The sequence below is a fragment of the Sus scrofa genome, chromosome 1 (assembly GCF_000003025.6).
Source record: "Sus scrofa isolate TJ Tabasco breed Duroc chromosome 1, Sscrofa11.1, whole genome shotgun sequence".
Taxonomy (NCBI): Eukaryota; Metazoa; Chordata; class Mammalia; order Artiodactyla; family Suidae; genus Sus; species Sus scrofa.
The window spans coordinates 249,535,606-249,545,437 of record NC_010443.5 but is presented as its reverse complement, the minus strand read 5'-3'; the positions used below and the strand labels follow the sequence as shown (position 1 = coordinate 249,545,437).

General features: G+C 40.4%; 1 non-coding gene across 1 annotated transcript; it reads right to left on the bottom strand.

Moving 5' to 3' along the window:
* TRNAE-UUC lies at nucleotides 8,617-8,688 on the bottom strand. Its single transcript has one exon. It is a non-coding gene; the product is annotated as a tRNA-Glu (tRNA).

Below are 9,832 nucleotides of genomic sequence, written 5' to 3'. Positions count from 1 at the left end.
TTCTGGCCATTGCTGGTGACATAATATGCAGGGAATGAAAAAGAGCCTCCAGATTAGCTGTGTGTGTAAGTATGTGTGTGCCTGTATGGTTGGTTAGATGGGAGGAGGGTCCACAGTACTATTTAGTTTCAAGTAATTTATTTCATAATTTCAGTGTTGGGGGAATGTTTAAATGCCATCACTAATCAATGCTTATCTACTTCAGCTTTGAAATATTATACAAATTATATATTCACCTATAAACCAAATAGAAACAACAGTATCAACTATAATTTCACCACTCAGGGATAAGTATAGTTAGAATTAGGTGTCTAGCTGTCCAGAATCTTTCTGTGAATGCTATTGCACTATACCTCAATGTTTACTTAGCAATATATTAAGTATATAAATACATATACTTAATGATTTTTATAATGTTCCATTGTATGGGTTTACTATACTTTTTGTAACATCCTCTATTGTTGGATTTTGGTTTATTCCTATTTTTTGCTATTATAAATTATGTTAAATGAACATCCTTATACATACATCCTTTCACACCCAGCTCATCTTTGAAAACCTCCAGTGTTGGGAAATGGCCTACTGCCATTGACTCACCCACTGCAGTTCTCACTAGGATATGCGTTCTAGAAATTGGACCCTTAACTGAATCTACATGATATAGGGTCTCTGTACACAATGCATCCCTATCACAATGTGTTTCCAAGATTCTTCTGTCTCTTCATATTCTCTAATATCACCAACCACATACTTCCCATTGTGGCTTCCTCTATCAGACTATGGTTGCTCAGTCCTCCCAGGCTGAAGGATTATTTATGATGTCAACAAGGTCACACAATGTCAGAAGTCTTCCTACTATCTATAATTATTGGCTTGTCATCTTCTTTCCAACCGAATAGTTTATTGCTCTTATCAATGATTATGTCCATGTAAGTGACAATGAAAAATGGTTAAAAAAAAACTGAGTTACAAATACAGACTTAACTATGTATTAAAGGGTACTGAGCCCCTGATAGGTAAGGGCTCCTAGAAGGTGGCAGGTTGAACAGAGAACCTCTGAGAGCATCTCTGAGAATTCACAAGATGTCCTGCTTATTAGGAAGTCAGGGGGCAAGTTCTTGAATGAATGCTAGGAAACAGAAGGAGTCTATGTAGCTGGACCATCTGTTAGGGCTTTAGTGTAGGTTCTGAATATCTGACAAGAAAGTAGTTTGCACAGTGGACTGCTCTGTATTTTCTGTCTAACTCACCCTGGCCAACTTCTAGCTTATAGGAGTAGGTCCAAGCAGATCACTTCTCTGGGGCAAAATTAGTGATCTTGGCTGATCCAGGTGGTTAAGCATGGAGAGGAGGGCAGGAACTTCATTAATGAGCATGTAGTCTAGGCAAGCCATGTATAGGGCCAATCCAGCTGAAGCCATCCTGGTTATCTGTTAATCATCACGTTTGTTTTCCTTGTCTATTTTCTTGAAGGAGTCTTTTTTCTTTTCTTTTCTTTTCTTTTCTTTTCTTTTCTTTCCTTTCCTTTCCTTTCCTTTCCTTTTCTCTCTCCTTCCTTCCTTCCTTCCTTCCTTCCTTCCTTCCTTCCTTCCTTCCCTCCTTCTTTCTTTCTTCCTTCCTTCCTTTCTTCCTTCCTTCTTTCTTTCTTCTTCCTTCCTTCCTTCTTCCTTCCTTCCTTTCTTTCTTTCTTTCTTTCTTTCTTTCTTTCTTTCTTTCTTTCTTTCTTTCTTTCTTTCTTTCTTTCTTTCTTTCTTTCTTTCTTCCTCTCTCTCTCTCTTTTTTTTTAATTTGACTTTTTAGGACCGCACCTGTGGCACATGGAAATTCCTAGGCTGGGGCTGAATTGGAGCTGTGGCTGCTGGTCTACACCACAGCCACGGCAGTGCTAGATCTGTGTCTGCAACCTATACCACAGCTCACAGCAGTGCCAGATTGATAACCCACTGAGGAAGGGCAGGGATCAAACCTATGTCCTCATGGATATTAGTCGGGTTTGTTACTCCTGCACCACCATGGGAACTCCTTGAAGGAGTCTTAAGATGTGGGCAAATTTGTAATTTCATTGCAATTTAACAACCAACAGGAGAAATAAATCTAGAAAATCTAGAATTATTCTTATATAGCTTTTGCGTTCCACAGTGGGTCAAAATTGCTGTCCCACTGTGTGCACATGGACACACACACACAGAGGCATAAAAAGAGGCCATGGTAGATAAATCACACATGTTGCAGAGCACACTCAAGTCCTGGTTAAGGGTAGACTTCCCTTTGATACAACCTGCTTGATAGCCTTTGTTGGCTGAAGCATAAAACAGCACCTAGAGCATGTGAAAAAATACACATAGGATACTGTCCGATAATTACATATATATTCATTGATTTTTAGAAAGTATTTTAGAGACAAAGAGTTTTATTTGACTAGTACTGTTTAGGAATAGTGTGAAATGGACTGGGTATATTATGTTAAAACTATCCTCCTGCACTAATTGGTCCTAGTTTTTTCCTCTTGGCAGTGCTCATGATCTGCCCATGATTGATTGTCAGAGGTTAGAAATGGTTGCTGGATATTCTCCTGTATGGAGGTCATAGCTGTGTTTTAGTTTCAGTCAGTATTGTATTTCAAGTGCCGTATGTAAATGTGTAGCTCTCCATATCCTGGTATCCAGAAGGGCAGTAGATTATCAGCAGAGAGGGCACTGTCATTCTGAAGTGGTGAGTGTAGGGGTGGGAAGTGGTACAGAAAGGCAAATAAAGAAGGGAGGCAGTCGACAAAAAGGAAATGACCCTAGACTGGGACCCTGTCCTGTCTTTTTATTCCACCTACTCCAAAAAGAAGCAGCCAAGGCATTCACCATTTGGTGTCATGCTTGGACAGCTCATCCTCTCTCATTACATGATGTTTTTACACACAGGTGTGTTAGGAAGCCAATAGCTAGAATGTGAGACTCAGCATTAAATAGATGATATCTCTGGATCAAACCTTCATTTTATAGATGAGAAATCTGAAACCTAGAGAGGGGATGGGTGTGCTTGAGGTCACTCAGTAAAATAAAAGGAGACCTCAGCTCTCCTGTTTTCTAGGTTGATGTTGTTTTCAAGGTGAAGTCTTTGGGAACAGTGTGAAATGAAGCAGTGGTTAGCAGCTGCATTTGGTGACTGATAACGTCCAAAAACCATCCTAAACAAGGAACTGCTTAGATAATTGCACAGGAGATGGCACATTGGAATTCCTTTATTCTAAAAACTATGCATTTCTTTCTTTCCTTTCCTTTCTTTCTTTCTTCTTTTTTTTTTTTTTTTTTTTTTTTTTTTTGCGTTTGCCATTTCGATTTATGGTTTGGCTTTTGGTCTAGCAGGCAGCAAGATGTATGGTTGTTTTGCTAGGTTATTAAATACCTCCCTTCACTCCCTTCTGAAGAGAATTTTCTGCTAATTCCTTTGTGGAATGTTTTTTGTCATTTATTACAAAAAGCAGGTACACAAATTATAGAATCTCGAACAAACCTCCTTGGTCCCATCAACATTTGAGTAACAATGCCCTTAAGCAATGGTTTACCAGGAGATTTTGATGCTGTTCCTGTTATGTTCTGAGAAATTGTTCTTATAACCCCCTTTTGGGGGCTGTGGAAACTGAGGCTTATGAAAGGAATTCATGTGTTTGGAGCATTCGTACGGATTGTCTGCTACTCAAGGTTCAGAGAGGAAGCAGTAGGACCAGGGGGCTCCACTTACCCCACCTACTGCATTCCCATTTCGAGTCCCCCATTCAGGGCACATCTAAAATCACATCCAGTTCTTCCTTTATCTCCTTTCTGTTTAGCGAACCTATTCACTTCACTTCCCATGTATTCAACATCAGTTGTCCAGCTTGGGCTGTTGCCAGGCTTGATCAACCTCATTTCACATTTTCATAAATCATAGGCAATTAACTAGGGCCTTGGCATTCTGTGATTATATCAGCTATTTGGAGAGTTTATTTCCTTAGTTGTTTGTGTTTCCCCCTTAATATTTGAATTGAATTTATCTCCCATTTTATCATACTTTCATTATAGTGCCATTTAAAAACTAAAACCATACTTGAGTCAGTTTTTAAGACAGCTATCTGAGGTTGGAGACATGATTTTGTTTCTCAGTTCTTCCTCTCTTCGTATTTGTGACATTGGCTAATTCTAGTTCCCACTTTGGGCTTTAATTTCTTCACTTGTAATATTAGGGTCTTGGACTAGATGACCTCTAAGGGCTCTTACTGGTCTGAAATGCTTTACTTGCATCTTCCCTCCTCTCCCCTCCCCTCCCTTCCCTTCCTTCCTTCCTACCTTCCTTCTTTCCTTTTGAAATCAATCAGTTGGCCTTTAGTATCTAAACTAAAGTTTATGGTAAGCACTTTTGGTCTAGGAAATTTTTAGCAGAATTTGATTATCTTGTTTTAGATTGAAGAATGTGGGAACCAGGTGAATCTGGCCAGAATGGCTTCAGTTTGGAATAATCTCTACATGGTATCTGGGTTTTTCAGAAATTGTTCAGGCAAAGCTCTCTCAGCTCCAGATCCCTGGAAACATTGTGTCAAGCGCTGCAGTCTCCTGCACTACTTAGTGTCCTGATTTGACAGGCTAGGAATACGGATGCTTTCACTATGTCACAAAATTCTTAGCAAACAGTTAATGGTAGAATTGCAGAGTTTTTACTAGGTTTTTTTTTTTTTTTTTGGTGTCGGGGAGGGGGGGTTACACCCATGGAAGTTCCCTGGCCAGGAAACGAACCCAAGCCTCAGTAGTGACAATGCCAAATCCTTAACTGCTAGGCCACCAGGGAACTCTAATTGTTTCTTAAAAGAGCATGATTTATAGCTTCATAGATTATGAACTCTGTGAGGAAAACTTCATATCCTCATTTTACAGAGGGCGTAGCTGAGATCTGGAGAATAAGTGAGAAAGCTGTCATGGCCTGATTCCATCTCTCTTCCTCCATTTGAAACTTGCCATTTTAGGTTAAGTTTATGGAGTTTAACCCTGTACCAAGACTCTGAGTCACATAGGTGCCTTTCCCTTTATGGAGTCAGAGACAGAATTCTAGTTAAAATCCTATTAATCTGAGAAGTGGCATTCATCTTCTCAAGCAGTCTTTTTTTCACACCAGGCTCCATTTGCAGGAAAACAGTTGGCCTCAGGTGCCATGGGGCAATTTTGCCATTGCCCCAGATAGTATCCAAACTCTATAGCCTGGCATTCAAGGCTGTTCAAGCTTGAGTTACAACCTATTTAACTTAACCATGTTTAAGTTTGGCCAGCTCCTGGTTCTAAGCCCTTCTAGACTGTTCTTGATCTGCTATAATTTACTGTAGTATCCAGTTGACATTTGACTCTGTCTCTAGTAATTATCCCATCCTAACATATCAGATTCTATGTGAATACTTGGTATCCCCAGTTTATCTCTTATTTTATTTCGAGGACTTGGCCTAGAGTTTGCTTCACATTCTTTAGCTTCTTTTCCAGAGAAAGATACCCTTATTGGCCTTTTAGAACTCACCCTCTGATTCCAAGTTGTTGTCTGGCACCCACAGTAGCCTTCTAGGTCACCTGTTGGTGTGGTCCAGGAGTAGGAGGGAATTCAGGACAGCTGTCATAGGGTCCGCGAGTACCTCTTCTTTGTCAGGCCTTGAGCTAAGTTGAGGATATAGACATGGACCAGACATTCTCCTGCCCTAAAGGAGCCTAGGACGTGATAGAGAAGAAAACTTTCTAAATAAAGATACTAATAGGTTGTGGGTGGTATGAGAGAAATCCATATGGAGTAAGTGAGGGATAGAGAGAAGCGGCAAGTCAGCTGTGCCGGGGTTGTGGGATGGTTGGGGAAGACTTTAGAGATAAGGTGCAGAGTCCCCAGGCACATCTCATGTGAGGAAAGAATGCATCATATAGAACCAGATTTCCTCCCTGGGACCAGGGAATAGATTCTCTGGAAAAGACAAGTCAATGGTTTATTAATTGGGCCTCAGCAGACAGAATAATGTGAGGAAAAGATCCGAGTCTCTTGGGTAGAAATCTTTGACATTTGGGATCCAGCGTTCTCTGTGGCCTGGCTATTGGTCTAATCTGGTCTTCTTCAGAGAGGCAAAGTCCCCAGCAGCGGTCACAGTGGAAATGCTAAATGTGGAAGGCTCACAGAACAAGACTTGTTTTATCTGGCTGAAATGAGAGGGAAATGGCTCTTGATATGACCTTTTTTCCATGTGGGGTTGCCTTTTAGACTTGGAAAAGCTGGCTCAGAAACAAAATGCCAAATGAAATGATAAATCTAGAACATCAGTGGATAGTAGTTTCCCCAAGACTGTTCTTTTTCATGTGTCTTATCTGTGAAAGGCGTGGTGAGTGTCTGCCCCGTCTCCGTCTGCAGTTCAGATGCAGTGGGTGTTGCACTGCCTGGCTCCCTGAGAGGGGTGTTTCGTTGGACGCGTTTTTCCATGGTGACATTGGTAGCGGGACGCAGTATCCCTGCAGGAAGTGGAGTGGTGAGAGGAATGGAAAAGAACAGTGTTTTCCCACAGGACCATTACCTTATGGAAACCCTGACGCTGATTTGCAAATATCTCTTTTCTCTGACTACCTAGGGCTTTTATTAACATCAGATACCAGTGGTGTTTATGATTCAGAGTTGATGAAATAAACTACTTTCAATTAAAATATGCATGAGTTAATCTCAGGGTCATAATGTTGGGTGAAAAATAAAAGGCATGGAAGAATACAGACAGTATGATTTCAGTTATATAAAGGTAAAAATAGGTAACTGTGCCTGCGTTTATGGTATAAAGCAGACATATGTATACAACTATAAAATTGAGCAAGGAAATGAAAAACACAAAATTTGAGAAGGTGAATACTAATTTTTATGGAGAAGGAATATTGGGGGCATGGATGGGGCACCCATAAGGGATTTCAAAGTAATGATAATATTCTTTTTTTAACAAGACAAGTGAGAATAGAGGTATTCATTAGAGTAATTCTTTATATGTTATATATTTTATGACTATTACTTATATTTACCATACTTAGTTAAACAATTAAACTGAACACTTCTATCAGGGGTAGGCAGTAGATGTATGGGGAGAGAGGTAAGTGTGTGGCTGATACCCTTTCATTTGAAGGAAGGACATCTTATTGGTTGCCAGCTTACTGTGACCCTGCTTTCTTTATATCAGCAATTGCTTTATACTGTGAATAAAAACCCACATGTGAAAACTGACCCTGGGACCCCTCTTGAATCAAAAGTTTTTTTCTCTTCCTGACATAGGAAGTAGGAATGAAATGATACAGGGTTAAAAAAAAAAAAAAAAAAGAAAGCAAGGTACAAAACTGCACAGTGGAAGTTCCCATTGCGGCTCAGCAGTAATGAGCTCTACTAGTATCCATGAGGATGCAGGTTTAATCCCTGGCCTTGCTCAGTGGCTTTAGGATCTGGTGTTGCTGTAAGCTGTGGTGTAGCCAGCAGCTACAGCTTCAAACTAGTCCCTAGCCTGGGAACCTCCATATGCTGCAGGTGTGGCCCTGGAAAAAAAAAAAAAAAAAAAAAAAAGGCAGGGAAAAAAAAAGCAACCGCACAGAGTTTCATTCTGATATTGTTAAAAATTTTATTTCTGCTCTCACAGGTTAAAAAGGTTTGGAAAGTGTCTGTTTAAATATGTAAAAGAGCTATCTCTTGAATGACATCTCTTTAAGAGAAAAGACAGGTTTTACAAGCAGCTGTCCTGTTGGTCTGTTTCACTTCCTCCCTTTCTGGTATGGTGGATCCATCCTTTCCACCATTCTGTGCTGCCCAATGGGAATGCTACTTTCTTCTCTTTGTGTTTTAATTGTCTACAGAAGATTCTCCTTTCTGTTTTCCAAAAATGGTGAAAATTCAGTTTGATCTCTGGAGCATGTTGGTGACTCCAGGAGCCAGGAGACCAGCCCAGGAGTGATGAAATACATAGACTGGATGGAGGATTGTCATGGGGAATCCAGTAGATGTGGTCCTGGCAAGCACAGTATAGGCCACTAGTATAGCTCTCTTCCTACCTCTTCCCTCTTTCTTTTTCAACCTACTTCGTTGTCTGAGGTTAAGTTTCCTGAGAAGCAAGCTGAAACTTAGATTAGTGTACACTTAGAGAGTATCCCTGGGACCAACATTTGGGAAAGGGAAGGGAAGGGAGACAGGGGTTGGGGGAGATGGGAGGATGGAGGGCAGAATTGGGTGGAGGGAGAACTCAGGCCAGGGTGTAATCTCAGTGAAAGCCTCAGCAGACCCTGGAGGGTGTCATAAGGATGAGATATCCTTTTAGAGCTGTTTCAAGTTAGGGTGATAGGACTGGACCTTTATATCCCACATCAATTAGTTATTGGATGCTAGCCACCTCAGGTGATACACATGACCTTGTATGAGGGGACATTTCCTCAACTGGGGCAGTCCCCAAGGTGGGGGGTTAGCTGACAGCATTCTCAGCTTCATTACAAATTCTTCATCCTTGAAGTGGGATCTGAGGGGCACGTTACACCATATTTCCATTCTGCAATCAGTTTTTTTGTTGTTTTGTTTGTTTGTTTTTTGGCTGCAGTCTGGCAGTGACTTGATGTGGGATCTCAGTTCCCAGGCCAGGGATTGAACCTGGGCCACAGGGATGAAAGCACTGAGTCCTAACCACTAGACCACCAGGGAGCTTCCAGCCATCAGATTATATTTTATTAAAACACGAGTTTAATAATATAACCTGCTACTCAGAATTGTTCTGTGGCTTTTCATTGCCCACAGGAAAAGGATCAGACTCTAACCTTGACATTTAAGGCTTTTTATAATCTGATTCTAGTTCTTTCTTTCTGACGATATTCACCACCTTTGTCCATGGCCTAAGAAAATCACACAGCGTTCCAGCTACATCAACATTTTCACATGCCGAATATACACCTTTAAATACCTTGTTTTCTCTGGCTGGAATATCTTCACGCTCTCCAACTCTTTCTCAGTCTTCAAAGTCAAGCTCAAATGTCCCTTTGTCTATAATGTCTCCAGGCAGCCTTTCCTTTCTATGGGCTCTCACATCCTTTTTTCCTTCCCTTTTCCTTTGTCTACTCATATTATTTTCCCTCTCCTTTTCTTCTCTTCTCTTCTTACTTTTGCTTCTCAGTCTTGTTCTTGCACAGCTCTTCCCCCATTTTCTCTGCTCTCTCTCAAATTCATTATGTAGGCCTTTATTATATCACTTATCCCAGCATGCTCAAATTATTTGACTAAGAATAGCTGGCACATCAACATCAGTGTCACAGGGCCTCTTGCTTTGTCAGCTTTTCTTAGAAATGGTATCAGAGTTGCTCCAAATGCTTTCTACCTCAAGTAAAAGGCAACTCGTTGTAGTTATTTATTCGTGTATCTGATTAATCCAGTAGACTGAGGGCAGTTTAAAGCCAGGGATTCTGCCCGTCATCCAGGTGTACCCTGCACTGAGCAAAGCCTTGTTATAAAGGAAGGCTTCGTTTAGTGTCTTTTGAATGAATGAATATTGCTACATAGCTTTTGTTTTTCATTTGAGAAAATGGTTGAGGGTGAAATGAAAGTGAGTTACTTTGTAAAAGAATCAGAAAAAGGATAAAAATAAATTACCATATCCCTTTCTATTATGTTCAGTTTTTCATTCCTGGATTGAGTTAATTTTTGTGACGTATTATTTGCTGCATATGTAATGACTTTCACTTATTCTTATTTGTCCCTTATGCATATTGATAGTGGATGTTGATTGGTCCGAACATGTGCCAGTCTCTGCATTAATAATTTCTTTTTCTTTCTTTTTTTTTTTTTTTTTTTTTGA